The sequence below is a fragment of the Stegodyphus dumicola genome, chromosome 7 (genome assembly GCF_044657685.1).
Source record: "Stegodyphus dumicola isolate Sdum_Otavi_A_Nest chromosome 7, ASM4465768v1".
Taxonomy (NCBI): Eukaryota; Metazoa; Arthropoda; class Arachnida; order Araneae; family Eresidae; genus Stegodyphus; species Stegodyphus dumicola.
Window position 1 is genome coordinate 135,555,877 of NC_140774.1, and position 20,374 is coordinate 135,576,250.

General features: G+C 28.6%; 1 long non-coding RNA gene across 1 annotated transcript; it reads right to left on the minus strand.

The window, feature by feature from the left end:
• Positions 1-419: 419 nt before the first annotated feature.
• On the minus strand, positions 420-19,292 carry LOC146996353 (uncharacterized). The gene is made up of 3 exons (XR_015041910.1): positions 18,982-19,292; positions 16,457-16,656; positions 420-1,239 (listed from the first exon to the last, which is right to left on the minus strand). It is a non-coding gene; the product is annotated as an uncharacterized LOC146996353 (long non-coding RNA).
• Positions 19,293-20,374: the final 1,082 nt, after the last annotated feature.

Sequence of the window (20,374 nt, forward strand, 5' to 3'; positions counted from 1 at the left end):
TTAAGTTATTGTTCTCACTGGAAGGAAAAGGAATCAGACTGCAAATCACGATTTTTAATATATGGCCAGAATCATTGCAATTTTCAAAATTCTGAAACCTTGTTGATACAAACCTTGTCATATACACCAAACTATTTTAATTGAAGATTGTATTATATTCTGGACGAAATAATTATTTCTTATTAAATATAATCTTCGGTACTTTTTTGCAGTAAATTAAAAACAAATTGTTTTCTTTCAACACTAATAAAGCTCTGATATGCTAGTTTAATAACTGTACTTAAACTTTATATGAGACTACTGCTGTCTAGAGTATTTTTGTCATTGCAGTAGACTAAAAGCATCAGGATGATGGGAATTTAAAGTGAATGCTTAGATATTTCTTGTCATTAAAATAAATTTAAAAGTTTGCATTTAAAGGTATGCAAATTTTAAAAATAATAAATATTTTTTCTTGTGTTCTGTTTACAAGCAATTTAACTGTACTAAACAGTTCTCTGTTAAAATTACTTCTGTCCATGTAATTTTTTTATAAAGTTAGAAGGCGTATTTTGAAAGTTAATAAACAAATAAAATGACATATATCTTTCACAAATTCATTATTTTGCCATAAATTTGATTTATAAAATTAGTTCAGTGGATGGTCCAGTCAATGGATAAGGTTCTTAACAAGCAATTTTCAGTTAAAATATAATTATTGTCATAATTTAAAATTTGAAGCATTTATTGCAAAAGGTTTTAATTTAATTCAGCTACTAGGAATGCATTAAATTCCCAAAATCTATAAACTGATAGTTTTATATTATTTCATAAAATTTTAAAGCAAAATTAAAAGTGTTAAAGGAAATGTAATGAAATTAATTTCCATATTGCATATTCATGTAATAAATTTCTCTTCTAGAATCAAACATTCAAATTCAATGAACTAATTATTTTCATATTCAGTAATACAATGTATAAGATACAATATTTGCTTAAGCTAAGTATCCTCTACCAATCCAAGTCTTCATGAAAGTTAGGAAACAAACTGAACAATTAATAACTTTAATTACAGTATTTTCGTACAAGCTAATACACAAATTTTTTATTCCATTGTTTACAAACTTCCTTCTGTTATACATTTTCCTTTTTGTTTATGATACTTTTCTCTAAATGAAACACTTTTCAACCAGTCTTTTATAATATTTTCAATAATATTGCAAGGTACCTCTCTGGTGGCCCGATTTTCTTTGAAAGCACCTAAAAGAATTTTAAAAAAATATATTTTTAAAACTAAATAATCAAGAAATAATAAATTTTCTCAAACTTTAATAAAAGCGATGCTGCACCATGAAATAGATGAAACTGCAGAATGACATTGTAAGACACCAATTTACAGCAATTACGTAGATTCTCATCACCAGCACATAATTACTGGCAACCTGAATATCATACAAAACCATCAACTAAAAACACTAATGAGTTATGGTACAAAATTTAGACCAGTCAGAAACATGACTACAAATTACTGTTACAAGACTTTCGAAAACAACATCAACGAATTTATAGTTAAAGCAAGCTATCAACTGAATTTTCCCATAGATACCTTCTTAAAATGGAAAGCTAAAATTCTTCAACGCATATCCACAGAAATCAGTCACCTCAAATTTAAAAGTACACTGAACTGGTCGCAACTTACATCTGATATTAGTAAATTAAAACAGCTTTTTACTATTACAAAAATAGATAAAGCAACTAATAACTTTAGCATTATATGAAAACAATTCTACACTGAGATTATTCATAAAGAACTTCTCAACGCAACTACTTATCAATCAGCTAACCTTACAGAAACATCTATAATAAACAGGATTAAAACTTTTCATAAGAATCTCAATATTACTTTCAATGCAAACTACAACAGATTTACTAATCTTTATGCGATTCCCAAATTCCATAAAACACCATTAAAATTTAGATTTATAGCTAATGGAACTAATAATTACAAGAAAAATATAGACTATTATTTTTCAATTCAACTTAATAAAATCTGTAAATTTATTTTCAATGATTGTAACACTAATCATAACTATTGCTGGATCATTCATAATAACACTCCTGTCATTAATACCATTCATACCATTAACATCCAAAACATTAACTGCTATGATTTTGAAAACTTATATACCTCACTTCCTCTAGAAGAAATCTATACCAGTCTACTTGATCTACCAAAACTTTTCCCTAATATACTCAATATCATGACTCTTGACAAATGGAAAACCTACCTAAAATGCACACTTTTTCATAACTACATCAAGTTTCAAAATCAACTTTTTAAACAAGTCAGAGGATTGCCAATGGGCTTACATTCCAGCACCTCGATCTGTAATATCTTTTTATTTGTCAAAGAATTTAACTTCCAAAAAAATCTACAACCACAAGAGTTAAATTACTACAAACACACCTACAGATTTATTGATGACCTTATTACAATTAATAATTTTGGTAAAATTGAAAACTCCGACATTTATCCGAATTGTCTTAAACTTAATAAAACTAATAATTCACAAAATAGCATAGACTTTCTAGATCTTCAAATCATTAACTACAAAAAAATTTTACTTTTTGACAAAACAAGAAACTTCAATTTCAATACTAACAAATTAATAAATTGGAACTCCAACATATCCAAAAAAGTAATTAACAATACTATAATTAATCAAATACAACGAATTAAAACTATATGCACAGATACAATAGATTTACAATGCGAAATTTTGATCCTTATCAAAATTCTCAAAAATAATCTAATTCCCTTTCAATTTATCAACCATTGCCTTAAAAGAGCAGGCGTTAAATACTCACTCTAAATCATTTAACTGATAGGGATATGATAATTTATTCCTAAACCTGAGAAGGCGGTATAAGTTGGATGACTGTCAGTTGAAAGATTTGTATATAGTGTAATTACTCAATTATATATATTGTAAAAAGCTAATTGTCTTCAGACATATACTGTTACTATACTGTTACTAAAAAAATGGGCCTATTTCCTGACTTTAGACTGTCTACTAGCTCTTGGATAGCGAAAATGCCTTTTTCCTTTCTTAAATTCTTAATCATTGCGACACGACAATTAGCCAGAAATTAATTAATTTCCATTCACTAGTATTTTTAAAAAAATCTTAACAGACGGTCTCTCTCAGATAAGAACTCCACAAAATACATCCCTCAAGAATTCCAAGTCCCACCCACTACCATAAATTTCTTCACCCAAGTCTTACCGACTGATATAATTCAAAGCCCCTACTGCCGCTAAGAATTTTCGGACACCCTACACTTCTGAGTCAGACACGAAGAGAACACACTGCCAACTCCCCCACTAGAAAGAATGTAAGTTACTTAATACCTTTCTGGCCTTTATATCTTCATGTACATTCACTGATCTTATTTATATTATTTTCTATTTTATTTTTATATTATTTTTATGTTCTCTTTGATTTGTTTTTGCAAAGTTTGCATTATCTATCTTTTTTATAATCTTCTATGCTTATTTCAACTTTACTTTGATTTCGATTTCATAATGACAATTTCCAATGTTTAATTTCTACAAATAATATAGTACTCAAATACATAAAGATGATAGTTTCGGGGACGATTACTCGAGTTTTACAAGATTTCTCTACAGTAATTGATTTTTACTCCAAATTGAATTGACTAAAATGCTTCATGAGAATCAGTTCTTTGAGTAACAACTATTCGCGGAAATATTTGGCCTGACTAGAATTGCCGGTTTGGCTTTAACTTATAACTCGAGTAAAGACGAAACACTTTCATATTTACGTATTTTTATCAATTATTGATCATTGAACGGGAGTTGGTTTGTTCCCCTTGAAAAGTCAACTAATTTCCGATCAATGACAATAATTACATGTTTTAATTTTTACTTTTACAATTGTATTATTATTCTTCGTGATGATTTAACTCCAGTCCCCGTTAAAACATTATTAACATTTTGCTTTCAAATTACTTCAAAACATCTTTCAAAATATAACTTACCAGTATGGATGCACACTTTTAAAATAATTCTACTTTAATTAAACTTAGGAGATAATATAATCAATTAATCAATACTGTTTAGGAAATAAATTATTATTAACTAACTTTGCAGCAATTGCGCAAGTAATAATAACTTGTATTCGCACTAAATGGATTTAAGTTCATACAACATTTGATATGCTAAATAGCAGCTATTAGCGCTATTTATCTCTTACCTAATGTACCCACTTTATATATTATCTCCAACCTTTTTAAGTTTTAAAGTTCTTATACAAAAACTTTACTGTATTGAAGGTTAGCAGCCTCCTTACTTTTATATCTTGCTAGTTTAACTCATATTGAAATCACTAAATGTCATTCCACTAGATGACAAACTTGAAAATTTAACGCCATGCCTGCTACAGGTAAACCCAAAAAACAATTTCTATGAAAAACATTTAACTGTATTTACATGATTACATGCGGTACTTGACATATTAAATATATAGGACAGACTAAAAACAATCTTAACTTTCGAATCAATAACCATGGAGCTCAAATAAAAAAATTCAACGCACAAAAAAATAACATTAAAATAAGTACACCATCACAACTTAATACAGCAGAATTAGAACACTTTAAACACCATGACTTCAACTCTATTCAACTTCAGATACTAGATATAATACCCAATCACAAAACACGAATTTTTCAGGAATCTCTCTATATACTAAAACAACGTTCACTTTATCCATATGGACTTAACACTTATATACAAAGTCATAGAGATACTTCTAAGAAGTCTATTTTCAGCCAATTTAAACTCTACAGCATCAAAACGCAGAGAGGAAAAAGAGGAAGCAAAATAAAAAATAATGCGAGATTTTTATCCACTTTGGATACACTTGCATTGAAAAAACAATTGAAATGTTTTTTTTTTGACTCAGACTGTTTTCCCAAGAAACTTCTCAACTGGTTACACTCCTGTACTAATAAATTCCATATCAAACTAAAAAAAAATTCATTCAAGAAAGCTACGACGACATACAAATCATTAAAGACATGATTCTTGATTTTAGTCTTTTCAGACTCTCTAATAGTCTCACTCAACGCAAAATTTATTTTAAAGTCAATTTTCTGCATCCGCAGTTTGACAATATTCATTTCTCAAGAATCATCAGAGATTGTAAAGATTACTTCCCCGCAGTTGACACTATACCAATGATTGCATTTAAATATCAAAGGACCTTAAGCAACTTGCTTACTAACCACCATGAAATAGATGAAACTGCAGAATGACATTGTAAGACACCAATTTACAGCAATTACGTAGATTCTCATCACCAGCACATAATTACTGGCAACCTGAATATCATACAAAACCATCAACTAAAAACACTAATGAGTTATGGTACAAAATTTAGACCAGTCAGAAACATGACTACAAATTACTGTTACAAGACTTTCGAAAACAACATCAACGAATTTATAGTTAAAGCAAGCTATCAACTGAATTTTCCCATAGATACCTTCTTAAAATGGAAAGCTAAAATTCTTCAACGCATATCCACAGAAATCAGTCACCTCAAATTTAAAAGTACACTGAACTGGTCGCAACTTACATCTGATATTAGTAAATTAAAACAGCTTTTTACTATTACAAAAATAGATAAAGCAACTAATAACTTTAGCATTATATGAAAACAATTCTACACTGAGATTATTCATAAAGAACTTCTCAACGCAACTACTTATCAATCAGCTAACCTTACAGAAACATCTATAATAAACAGGATTAAAACTTTTCATAAGAATCTCAATATTACTTTCAATGCAAACTACAACAGATTTACTAATCTTTATGCGATTCCCAAATTCCATAAAACACCATTAAAATTTAGATTTATAGCTAATGGAACTAATAATTACAAGAAAAATATAGACTATTATTTTTCAATTCAACTTAATAAAATCTGTAAATTTATTTTCAATGATTGTAACACTAATCATAACTATTGCTGGATCATTCATAATAACACTCCTGTCATTAATACCATTCATACCATTAACATCCAAAACATTAACTGCTATGATTTTGAAAACTTATATACCTCACTTCCTCTAGAAGAAATCTATACCAGTCTACTTGATCTACCAAAACTTTTCCCTAATATACTCAATATCATGTCTCTTGACAAATGGAAAACCTACCTAAAATGCACACTTTTTCATAACTACATCAAGTTTCAAAATCAACTTTTTAAACAAGTCAGAGGATTGCCAATGGGCTTACATTCCAGCACCTCGATCTGTAATATCTTTTTATTTGTCAAAGAATTTAACTTCCAAAACAATCTACAACCACAAGAGTTAAATTACTACAAACACACCTACAGATTTATTGATGACCTTATTACAATTAATAATTTTGGTAAAATTGAAAACTCCGACATTTATCCGAATTGTCTTAAACTTAATAAAACTAATAATTCACAAAATAGCATAGACTTTCTAGATCTTCAAATCATTAACTACAAAAAAATTTTACTTTTTGACAAAACAAGAAACTTCAATTTCAATACTAACAAATTAATAAATTGGAACTCCAACATATCCAAAAAAGTAATTAACAATACTATAATTAATCAAATACAACGAATTAAAACTATATGCACAGATACAATAGATTTACAACGCGAAATTTTGATCCTTATCAAAATTCTCAAAAATAATCTAATTCCCTTTCAATTTATCAACCATTGCCTTAAAAGAGCAGGCGTTAAATACTCACTCTAAATCATTTAACTGATAGGGATATGATAATTTATTCCTAAACCTGAGAAGGCGGTATAAGTTGGATGACTGTCAGTTGAAAGATTTGTATATAGTGTAATTACTCAATTGTATATATTGTAAAAAGCTAATTGTCTTCAGACATATACTGTTACTATACTGTTACTAAAAAAATGGGCCTATTTCCTGCCTTTAGACTGTCTACTAGCTCTTGGATAGCGAAAATGCCTTTTTCCTTTCTTAAATTCTTAATCATTGCGACACGACAATTAGCCAGAAATTAATTAATTTCCATTCACTAGTATTTTTAAAAAAATCTTAACAGACGGTCTCTCTCAGATAAGAACTCCACAAAATACATCCCTCAAGAATTCCAAGTCCCACCCACTACCATAAATTTCTTCACCCAAGTCTTACCGACTGATATAATTCAAAGCCCCTACTGCCGCTAAGAATTTTCGGACACCCTACACTTCTGAGTCAGACACGAAGAGAACACACTGCCAACTCCCCCACTAGAAAGAATGTAAGTTACTTAATACCTTTCTGGCCTTTATATCTTCATGTACATTCACTGATCTTATTTATATTATTTTCTATTTTATTTTTATATTATTTTTATGTTCTCTTTGATTTGTTTTTGCAAAGTTTGCATTATCTATCTTTTTTATAATCTTCTATGCTTATTTCAACTTTACTTTGATTTCGATTTCATAATGACAATTTCCAATGTTTAATTTCTACAAATAATATAGTACTCAAATACATAAAGATGATAGTTTCGGGGACGATTACTCGAGTTTTACAAGATTTCTCTACAGTAATTGATTTTTACTCCAAATTGAATTGACTAAAATGCTTCATGAGAATCAGTTCTTTGAGTAACAACTATTCGCGGAAATATTTGGCCTGACTAGAATTACCGGTTTGGCTTTAACTTATAACTCGAGTAAAGACGAAACACTTTCATATTTACGTATTTTTATCAATTATTGATCATTGAACGGGAGTTGGTTTGTTCCCCTTGAAAAGTCAACTAATTTCCGATCAATGACAATAATTACATGTTTTAATTTTTACTTTTACAATTGTATTATTATTCTTCGTGATGATTTAACTCCAGTCCCCGTTAAAACATTATTAACATTTTGCTTTCAAATTACTTCAAAACATCTTTCAAAATATAACTTACCAGTATGGATGCACACTTTTAAAATAATTCTACTTTAATTAAACTTAGGAGATAATATAATCAATTAATCAATACTGTTTAGGAAATAAATTATTATTAACTAACTTTGCAGCAATTGCGCAAGTAATAATAACTTGTATTCGCACTAAATGGATTTAAGTTCATACAACATTTGATATGCTAAATAGCAGCTATTAGCGCTATTTATCTCTTACCTAATGTACCCACTTTATATATTATCTCCAACCTTTTTAAGTTTTAAAGTTCTTATACAAAAACTTTACTGTATTGAAGGTTAGCAGCCTCCTTACTTTTATATCTTGCTAGTTTAACTCATATTGAAATCACTAAATGTCATTCCACTAGATGACAAACTTGAAAATTTAACGCCATGCCTGCTACAGGTAAACCCAAAAAACAATTTCTATGAAAAACATTTAACTGTATTTACATGATTACATGCGGTACTTGACATATTAAATATATAGGACAGACTAAAAACAATCTTAACTTTCGAATCAATAACCATGGAGCTCAAATAAAAAAATTCAACGCACAAAAAAATAACATTAAAATAAGTACACCATCACAACTTAATACAGCAGAATTAGAACACTTTAAACACCATGACTTCAACTCTATTCAACTTCAGATACTAGATATAATACCCAATCACAAAACACGAATTTTTCAGGAATCTCTCTATATACTAAAACAACGTTCACTTTATCCATATGGACTTAACACTTATATACAAAGTCATAGAGATACTTCTAAGAAGTCTATTTTCAGCCAATTTAAACTCTACAGCATCAAAACGCAGAGAGGAAAAAGAGGAAGCAAAATAAAAAATAATGCGAGATTTTTATCCACTTTGGATACACTTGCATTGAAAAAACAATTGAAATGTTTTTTTTTTGACTCAGACTGTTTTCCCAAGAAACTTCTCAACTGGTTACACTCCTGTACTAATAAATTCCATATCAAACTAAAAAAAAATTCATTCAAGAAAGCTACGACGACATACAAATCATTAAAGACATGATTCTTGATTTTAGTCTTTTCAGACTCTCTAATAGTCTCACTCAACGCAAAATTTATTTTAAAGTCAATTTTCTGCATCCGCAGTTTGACAATATTCATTTCTCAAGAATCATCAGAGATTGTAAAGATTACTTCCCCGCAGTTGACACTATACCAATGATTGCATTTAAATATCAAAGGACCTTAAGCAACTTGCTTACTAACCACCATGAAATAGATGAAACTGCAGAATGACATTGTAAGACACCAATTTACAGCAATTACGTAGATTCTCATCACCAGCACATAATTACTGGCAACCTGAATATCATACAAAACCATCAACTAAAAACACTAATGAGTTATGGTACAAAATTTAGACCAGTCAGAAACATAACTACAAATTACTGTTACAAGACTTTCGAAAACAACATCAACGAATTTATAGTTAAAGCAAGCTATCAACTGAATTTTCCCATAGATACCTTCTTAAAATGGAAAGCTAAAATTCTTCAACGCATATCCACAGAAATCAGTCACCTCAAATTTAAAAGTACACTGAACTGGTCGCAACTTACATCTGATATTAGTAAATTAAAACAGCTTTTTACTATTACAAAAATAGATAAAGCAACTAATAACTTTAGCATTATATGAAAACAATTCTACACTGAGATTATTCATAAAGAACTTCTCAACGCAACTACTTATCAATCAGCTAACCTTACAGAAACATCTATAATAAACAGGATTAAAACTTTTCATAAGAATCTCAATATTACTTTCAATGCAAACTACAACAGATTTACTAATCTTTATGCGATTCCCAAATTCCATAAAACACCATTAAAATTTAGATTTATAGCTAATGGAACTAATAATTACAAGAAAAATATAGACTATTATTTTTCAATTCAACTTAATAAAATCTGTAAATTTATTTTCAATGATTGTAACACTAATCATAACTATTGCTGGATCATTCATAATAACACTCCTGTCATTAATACCATTCATACCATTAACATCCAAAACATTAACTGCTATGATTTTGAAAACTTATATACCTCACTTCCTCTAGAAGAAATCTATACCAGTCTACTTGATCTACCAAAACTTTTCCCTAATATACTCAATATCATGTCTCTTGACAAATGGAAAACCTACCTAAAATGCACACTTTTTCATAACTACATCAAGTTTCAAAATCAACTTTTTAAACAAGTCAGAGGATTGCCAATGGGCTTACATTCCAGCACCTCGATCTGTAATATCTTTTTATTTGTCAAAGAATTTAACTTCCAAAACAATCTACAACCACAAGAGTTAAATTACTACAAACACACCTACAGATTTATTGATGACCTTATTACAATTAATAATTTTGGTAAAATTGAAAACTCCGACATTTATCCGAATTGTCTTAAACTTAATAAAACTAATAATTCACAAAATAGCATAGACTTTCTAGATCTTCAAATCATTAACTACAAAAAAATTTTACTTTTTGACAAAACAAGAAACTTCAATTTCAATACTAACAAATTAATAAATTGGAACTCCAACATATCCAAAAAAGTAATTAACAATACTATAATTAATCAAATACAACGAATTAAAACTATATGCACAGATACAATAGATTTACAACGCGAAATTTTGATCCTTATCAAAATTCTCAAAAATAATCTAATTCCCTTTCAATTTATCAACCATTGCCTTAAAAGAGCAGGCGTTAAATACTCACTCTAAATCATTTAACTGATAGGGATATGATAATTTATTCCTAATCCTGAGAAGGCGGTATAAGTTGGATGACTGTCAGTTGAAAGATTTGTATATAGTGTAATTACTCAATTGTATATATTGTAAAAAGCTAATTGTCTTCAGACATATACTGTTACTATACTGTTACTAAAAAAATGGGCCTATTTCCTGCCTTTAGACTGTCTACTAGCTCTTGGATAGCGAAAATGCCTTTTTCCTTTCTTAAATTCTTAATCATTGTGACACGACAATTAGCCAGAAATTAATTAATTTCCATTCACTAGTATTTTTAAAAAAATCTTAACAGACGGTCTCTCTCAGATAAGAACTCCACTAAATACATCCCTCAAGAATTCCAAGTCCCACCCACTACCATAAATTTCTTCACCCAAGTCTTACCGACTGATATAATTCAAAGCCCCTACTGCCGCTAAGAATTTTCGGACACCCTACACTTCTGAGTCAGACACGAAGAGAACACACTGCCAACTCCCCCACTAGAAAGAATGTAAGTTACTTAATACCTTTCTGGCCTTTATATCTTCATGTACATTCACTGATCTTATTTATATTATTTTCTATTTTATTTTTATATTATTTTTATGTTCTCTTTGATTTGTTTTTGCAAAGTTTGCATTATCTATCTTTTTTATAATCTTCTATGCTTATTTCAACTTTACTTTGATTTCGATTTCATAATGACAATTTCCAATGTTTAATTTCTACAAATAATATAGTACTCAAATACATAAAGATGATAGTGTCGGGGACGATTACTCGAGTTTTACAAGATTTCTCTACAGTAATTGATTTTTACTCCAAATTGAATTGACTAAAATGCTTCATGAGAATCAGTTCTTTGAGTAACAACTATTCGCGGAAATATTTGGCCTGACTAGAATTGCCGGTTTGGCTTTAACTTATAACTCGAGTAAAGACGAAACACTTTCATATTTACGTATTTTTATCAATTATTGATCATTGAACGGGAGTTGGTTTGTTCCCCTTGAAAAGTCAACTAATTTCCGATCAATGACAATAATTACATGTTTTAATTTTTACTTTTACAATTGTATTATTATTCTTCGTGATGATTTAACTCCAGTCCCCGTTAAAACATTATTAACATTTTGCTTTCAAATTACTTCAAAACATCTTTCAAAATATAACTTACCAGTATGGATGCACACTTTTAAAATAATTCTACTTTAATTAAACTTAGGAGATAATATAATCAATTAATCAATACTGTTTAGGAAATAAATTATTATTAACTAACTTTGCAGCAATTGCGCAAGTAATAATAACTTGTATTCGCACTAAATGGATTTATGTTCATACAACATTATATATATATATATATGTGTGTGTGTGTGTGTGTGTGTATGTATGTACACACTATATATGTATTTTAATACGAATGTTAAGGAAATTAAATAGAACTTTGAATCATAAGCAAAAATATCTTAATATGACTCCCTAAATATTTTTAAATTTATTATACATATAATAAGTATAAATATAAAATTGAGAAATTTGATTTGAAATGTTATTTGCTATTTACATTTTGCATATATGAATACATTTCAGTAATCAGAATAATTTTTATCCTAGTGTTTCATTCAAATTAAAATTTAATTTAATATGAGAGATTTACAATTAATTTAAAATCAAATTACAATGTAAATTCAATTTAATATTAGAGATTAGTGCATTGATTAGTTAGAATTGTGTCATTATATGTTGTTAAATGTGCTTTATTTGTATTAAATTTGCGCAGGTATCTAATTAAACGTGAAATAATCTTAACAAAAAGTGAAGTAGTATTTAGTCATGAAAATTTGTCAACGTAAATGAAGAAATGTGTAAGTGAGAAAAACGTTTAATATGCAATTCTATTCATTCCTACAAGTATGCATTTAGGAATTTTGGCACCCTTGTTTTAAATTGAATAAAGCATTTTACTATAGACTTTTCTTTTTTTAGAGCAAGACTTCAGGAAAGCCGAGTAGCCAAATTTTGGGGCAACAATTACATCTATTAATATAACAGTTGTGCTAAAGCTATTTCATGATTCATTAAATGAGTGCTTATGATTTTAAACCTGTGATGGAGAACAACTACAAGAAGCGCAACATAATACTTACTCATTAGATTCTACTAAAATATATCTGATAAATTTTAACCACAAAAAACTTTTAATAAGCAATGCCATATATATTAATATATATATATATATATATATATATATATATATATATTGAAATAGAAATTGAAAAGCTAACAAGTAATTTGACGTAAGACCTATTTGGTCTTAAAAATTTTTTTGGGCAAAATGCTGCAAAAATATGAAATAATAGGAAGAAAATTTCTAGTGAGCTTGCTAAAAAGTTACCAGGAGCTGTGGCTCCATAAAATAGTTCAACGCAGTATTTTTTAAAATATTAACATGGAAGTAATTTTTAAAAATATATTAACATGGAAAGGTAAAAAAACAGCCTACACGCGAAATAAAACTGTTAGAATCAATGTTGGAAAACATGTGAATGAACTAAAAACTAATCTTATCGATGTGATATGTGAAAAGTTAACACATATAAAAAAAAAAAACAGATCGACGGATATATATAAATCTATACATATGTATATAATTAATAAATATAAAGTAAAAAATCAATATGGGATATCCTAGAAATGACTGACGGTTTTTCAAAGTTTAAAAGTGAAATAGCAAACAAATTATAACACTTACTAAAATTAATTTTGTAGAAGATTATTGGTCAAGAATAGTTTTTAGCACCAAACGTCGCCAACAAATTGCGCTTCAATTTCATATATCGTCAGTTATGTCAAAATGCTCTCGAAATGGTCGCCGTTTAAAGCAATCATTTTCGAGATTGAAATACAAAATTAACACGCTCTGTAATGTCACTATTTGAATTTAGTTAAATTCACTTGAAGAAAAATATACAATCCTTGAAAAAAATCATTGAAATTTTTTTGAATATGATTAGAATATGGTTAGAATATGATTTTTATGTATTTTGAAATCGCGATTTAGCCTCAAAGATCATGTTAAGTGAAATATTGGAAGTGAGGGTATTTTTGATTTTAAAATTTTAATTTCCAAATGTACTTTTAAGCAATCGCTTTTAAACTTTCCTCTTCCTTGCATATATATATACATACAGAGAGACATGTGAATTCAAACAAATGGAGTTAATATAAACCTAAAATGATGAACTCTGTAACAATAAGTCACAAATCAAAAGAATGAATCAAAAACATGGAAAACAAAATTGGAGCAAAATTAAATCAATACATAAATAAAACAAAGTTCGCATGAAATTTAAAGAATTAAAAAATATCTTCAGTCTTTGTCAAAAAGCAGCCGAAAGAATATAGAATTATAAACAGAGAAATCAAATTATATCTGGATGAATAGTACAAGTAAGCAAAGAGTCCTTTGAATTAAAAGACCAAAACCTTAATTCAAAATTAAAATTTTTCAAAAAATTTAAAACTGTTTAAAAATTATTTAATGATTATTTAAGGATACTCGAATATAACGAAGTGTACAAGTGATATCTGCCTAAGGGAGGGAATGAATTCGTGGAGGAATTTCTAAGGAAAACTGGCTCGTATTCATGCTACTCATGGCAAAACCACGAAAACCAACTACGCAACAAAACCGTTCGTCTGGAATAGAAGCCAAGACGAACTCCCAGTCTTCGCTAGTGTTATACATTTAGCAACCGATGAGGCAAATTAAAATAATGATAAAAATTGCAAGTATCTGAAATCAGTATTTATCACGATATCACTTGCTCCGACGTGACTCAAAATCGAATACATAAATGACAAAATAGACCAGACTCGCCTTTTGAAGTATTTTTTAACGCGCCTTCTTTAGAAGATTTTGAAGAATAAGTGAAAACATATTTATTAATTTTAAATTAAAAAGTTTTTAAAAATTAATAACTTGGAAAATAGGAATGACATAATGTACATGAAAAAAAAGAAAAAAAAAAAAGACACATGCGGAATTCAAAACCACAGAGAAGGCAAAGCTGGCCAAATTTTGAAAATATGGACTTAGTAAACTTATGAAATTCAAAAAAAGATTCATTAATTTAGATCGTGAAAAAATAGCTAATAAGCAAAGTTAATGCTGAGGAATTAAACACAGCGCTAAGTGTCTCTGAAATGAACATTCTTGAAAAATAAAAGTAAATGACTAAATAGCTAGTTAATTTTTGACGTGATTCAAAATTAGTTACCCAATATATAAAAATATGAAAAAGTAAACACTTTTTTGAAAAGAGCAAATTTTGTTAATTTGAAAGTTAGAAACTTTTTATGTAAAATGTACTATAAAAGTACTACTAAAGTACAAACTTTTTGTAAAAAGAACTTGAAAAAGTACAGTGACATAAAGCACAAGCCACCAAGAAAAAGAAAAATGTAGAATTCAAAAATCTTATAATAGACAAACGTTCATAATGTGAAATTGTTAAAATGCAAAATTTCAAAATAAAATTTAACTTTGATAAAGGAAAAAATAATCAGCAAGCAAAATTATTATAATGGAATTAAACATATAATTTCGATTTAATTATAAAAAAATAAAAACTGAAATAAATAATTAAAAACATCTTCTACTACTGTAATTAATATAACTAAGTAAAGAAGCTTAAAAAAGTGTAGTAAAATTTAATTTACTACCGCATGAGGAAAAATTAAAAGGGATTTCTTTTTATTTAGCTATAATTTAATTTAGTAGGAGGTAATTCTGTTTTGTTTCTTTTTGTATTTAATTTATCATCCGAAGAATTAACATTCTAATACATGTATATTAATATATACATGTATCAGAATGTTAATGGCCTCTTTCGCTTCTGTTTTGGTGTTTCAAAGTCTGAACCTGAATCTAAAATTCAATGTCTTTAAAGCCGTTTTTGGACTTAAATTCAACTGTAGCATAATTAGCTACAAAAATGCATACATTTTTCATTAGATAGTCTCATCTTTCAACTCAACAGCATATTTATTGTTTAGAATCGTTAATCACTTTAACATTTCTTATTGAAAACTCAAATCTTATTATTGAAAATTATATTTTTATTCAGATTTGTAAATAAACTATATAGATAGGCGTTTTTAAATTAAATTTAAACACAGTGTTAACATTCTGGAGCCTGATTCATGACTTCACTAAATGGAATTGAATTTGACATTTATATGGATCCGCAGGCTAAAATCTCTCGTTCAGTCTTCCTTTGAGCATCCATTATTTTATATATGGGTAAGTTTTTAAAGAGGTTGTATTAAAATTCACAAACTAGCAAAGTATATTGAATATTAGAGTCTTACTATGAACCGTAATTAAGAATGTAGATATGATTTATTTCGGAGCGAAACTATTAAAACATAAGCTGATATAATATCAGCACAATTAATTAGAGAGAATAAGGACAAATAATATTTGTTTAGAAAAATTAAAGTATGCTTAATACATTTTCCTACGCATCAAAACATTTTTTTAAAATTTCAATGTTTCAATTCAGAAAACATTATTTCAATTTTATGCTCTCGAAAAACTTCCTACCAATTAAATTAATATGGGAAAACAGACGTAAAAATCATTTGTAGAATACTTACAATATTCTCTCAGGATAACAATATAAAAATTCTCTCAGGATGTATCTGGTTCTCTGTGTTCCAGAATTGCTCTTTTCATGTGACTTCTTTCTTTATACGAAGGCCAGTTACATGTCCCTTTTTATCATCTGACACTCATTTGCTTGGACGACAGCCACTTCATCGGTCATTAGCAAATGTACAACGCTAAATGCCATTTTCTGTGAATGTAATGAAATAAATCCGTAAATGTTCTGAGACTGAATTGAAGCAATCTTACTTTATATGTAGTTAATTATCAACATTAAAAAGCTTGTCTTATACGAACTCAACCTTCCTGACATTCTAGGAAAATTCCTCCCTGACTTTCTGAATATATTTTGTATTTTCCATGGCAGTCTAAAATTTTCTAGGTGAGGGAAACTCTGTTAGTACACCTGATTAAAAACATAATGGATAACAAACATAATAATCCCTATATGCCACTAGCATATATATACAGTTAACAGATTCCACTGATGTAGATTCTAAATTTATTGATAGTTCTGAAATTATACTGACACCTAAATTTAGAGAACTGAAAGGATGACTAAAATTCTTTTTGTTTATTAAATCTGTAAAAAAACAATTTCTTTTTCCGATGAATTTTCTAACAGATATTTGATTATTAGAACTGATTTGTCTATAAATAAACAACAATTATCACCAGTGTCAGCAGATATCTTAAATTCTGAGAGTTGAAACGATATATTTTGCTAATTTCACTTATTGATTCCTTTTCTTCGTCAAAACGTGTTTGTTAAGCATATCTGCGTGCAAGCTGCTGCAAAGGTTCTGAAAGAGCACAAAGCATATTTTTCAGTTCCCCCAAAAAGTTCAAATGTTTTCAACAAAAAGTGTCAAGAGGCCCAAATATTTGAACATCATTTATTAAATGAATCAAAGATAGAACATTATACATTATTAAATAAATTATTAAATAAATATTTTTCCATGTAATCGAATACTGTGTTTAACAAAAGCTCTTAAATCATTTTCTGCAAATGCATCATTAGAGAAAGCAATATCTGAAGGCTTTATTAAAATTAAAAATTTCCACATGTAGTAAAAGAAAGTTGTTGTACATAGCAGATGGTAAAATTGAACTCATAACAACAGGCCTAGTGTATAAAAGAAATAAATGAAACTTTGTTGCCTTTCAACTCTGTATTTCTTAAAGCATTCTAGGTTTACGACTAAATTCGCTTGGTACGTAATGTCTTAGACCAATGTGAGATGAAGATATTTCATTTACATCGCTCCAGTGCAGTTCCAGTGATTTATTGAAAGTTCAAATTTTTACTTATTTATTTGTTTATTTATTTATTGCCGCTTTAGCTGGAGAACTTAAACTGCTCTAAAATAGTTATCAAAAAGTTAAAAAAACTAGCCAAAATTTCAGTTTTTAACTCTAAATAATAAAAAATGTCTATTTCATTGCTTGTGTAAATATAAGATATCTAATTATCTTAGTGTTTTAATTTTTCTTTACAATTTAATGAAAACAGTACGTGCATAAAATACCAGTACTACATTTCAATAGTATAAAAATTGTATTTCTAAAGCCATAAACACAATCGTATATGCATGCAGATCATAGTTTCCAGCCTTGGAAAATCTTAAAAGACGGGAGATTTTCTTTAAAGACAGGTTTGCTCTAGAAAAATGAAAGGTTTTTCACTCTGCGAGGTTATACCATTTCAAAGAAATTCCAAACTCGCTTTGATTCAGTTTATGATGCATGATGGTTCAGGTTACTATAGTACTTGTAATTCAATTTTGATGTAAGATGCATTAGCATTTTATTAGATAGTCTAAAATTTATGCTCTTTACTAATTTCATTTTTTTTATTTCCTCGCTTTTTTATGCTGAGGAAATCTTCAGTAGTGAAGCAAAGCTTTTATTTATCAAAGTATTTTTAAATACACGATGCATGTGAAATTAATAATTAACATACATAATAACACTAGATAAAATTAGTAATATGCCAGGTACTAAAGTAAACAAAATTATACACGAAAATTAACTAATTAAACATTGCCTAAATATTCACATAAAAATCTACTGATGTCTACAGCAGATTAAAACAACTCAGATTAAACGAAATCCGATAAGAAAAATTTATTAAGGTCAATAAAATTAATAAAAAATACAGTTTTGTGGAATAAAGTTTAACAAGAAAAATTATTATGAAAATCATTACAGGTGGACGAATACAATTCGCCTAATTAAAAATTTCATTATTTTGATAAATTTCTTTTTTTTTCATGGGAAAAATTTTCTTTAGTAAAGATTTAAATTTCGAGACTTTAAAATCTCGAGATTTGGTAATTTACTTGGAGATGTGATGAAAAACTGGGACTGAGTTGAAAACTTGAGTTGGCAGTTATAAGTTTGAGATCAACATGATTATAGCATTTGGAAGATTTTAGACATATACAAAACAATTTTATCAAACTTTCATTATTAAAAATACGATTAAAAATGTGAAAATATGCATACTTACACTTTTAGTAGAGCGGATAAAACAAAGACATCAATACTTCCCTTCGATCTGGAATAATTTTAGCGGTGTTCTTGATGACCTCAAATCCCGGTCTTTCGAATCGTTCTTCTTTAAGAATGACTGAGGTCAGAGTCAGCCGGACGTCAGTAATTTCAGGATTTGATTGGTTAGGTAGGAAAGTCTTACTTCCTACCTCCATGGGGACAACATATGGAGAAGCGGAAAGAGCTCCAGCCTAAAGTCTACTGTGTGCAGATCCATAAGTCAAGTGAGATGATAAAAAAGTAAACGTACAAAAAACATTTTGTTTTGATTAATCCATCGACCAAAAATTAAAAATGTTTTACTAGGCACTTTACAATTTACAACACATTCACAGAGACTTTTTGGCTTTTATAGTGTTTTATACGGTAATAGTTTAATAGTTAATCAAAAACGGAGGTGTTAATTTTAAAATTTTTCATTAAGTCTAGAATTTAACTAGCAGCTTTCCTTGCAAGTGATGTAAGTTCCACACATTGCAAAAGTTACTTTAATTTCAAAATTTATTCAGATAATTATGGCAGAAAACCAACATATTTTCGTATTCTCGTCGACATCAACAAATGTTTTTATAATTTTAGAAAAATTATCATAGAAAAATCAACGTACCATAGCACGACTATGATGAAATATTTTATATCTGATAGTAAACAAAAGTTGGTTGAAATTTAAATCCATTAACACAGAAATATTAGAGTGTCCTTTTCCTAGTTTAATTTAATTTATTTATTTATTGGGCATGTTCGTGCGTGTTTCTGAATTCTGCATCTGAATGCTTCACGAGAAAGCATCCTTTTTCTTAGCTTTCTTTTTAAATGCATTGTGAAATATTAAAAAGCATACATCTTTATTTATTACATCATAATGATATTTAAAGTAACATTAGTATTTCAAAGAATCCATAAATGCACATACGTATTTGATTTATATATATTAAACTATTCTTAAGAGACATTTATGAATATCATACTTAAACATATAAAAAAAGATACCCTTCATGAACATACACTGTCCATGTGACACGTTTTAATGTGCTCTACTACGTAAACTTTTATACTTTGTTGTTGTTGTCGTGTCCATATTACATGGAACAATGGTTGCCAGAGCTTATTCCGAAGAGAGGTTGGACTTCTATTTTCCACCCCAAATTTTGAGAGAGAGCATCCCGGGGATATCCCACTCCTCTCCCCTTCCACCAATCCCCACGAAATGACTTTCGGGTCGCCGCATATTTAGAGTGCCGCCATGCCGCACCGACACTATACATTTACAAACGTTCATGTCTTCTCCGAGATTCGAACCCGGAACCTTCGGTATCGTAGTAGGCTTCCCTAACCACTATACCGTCTAT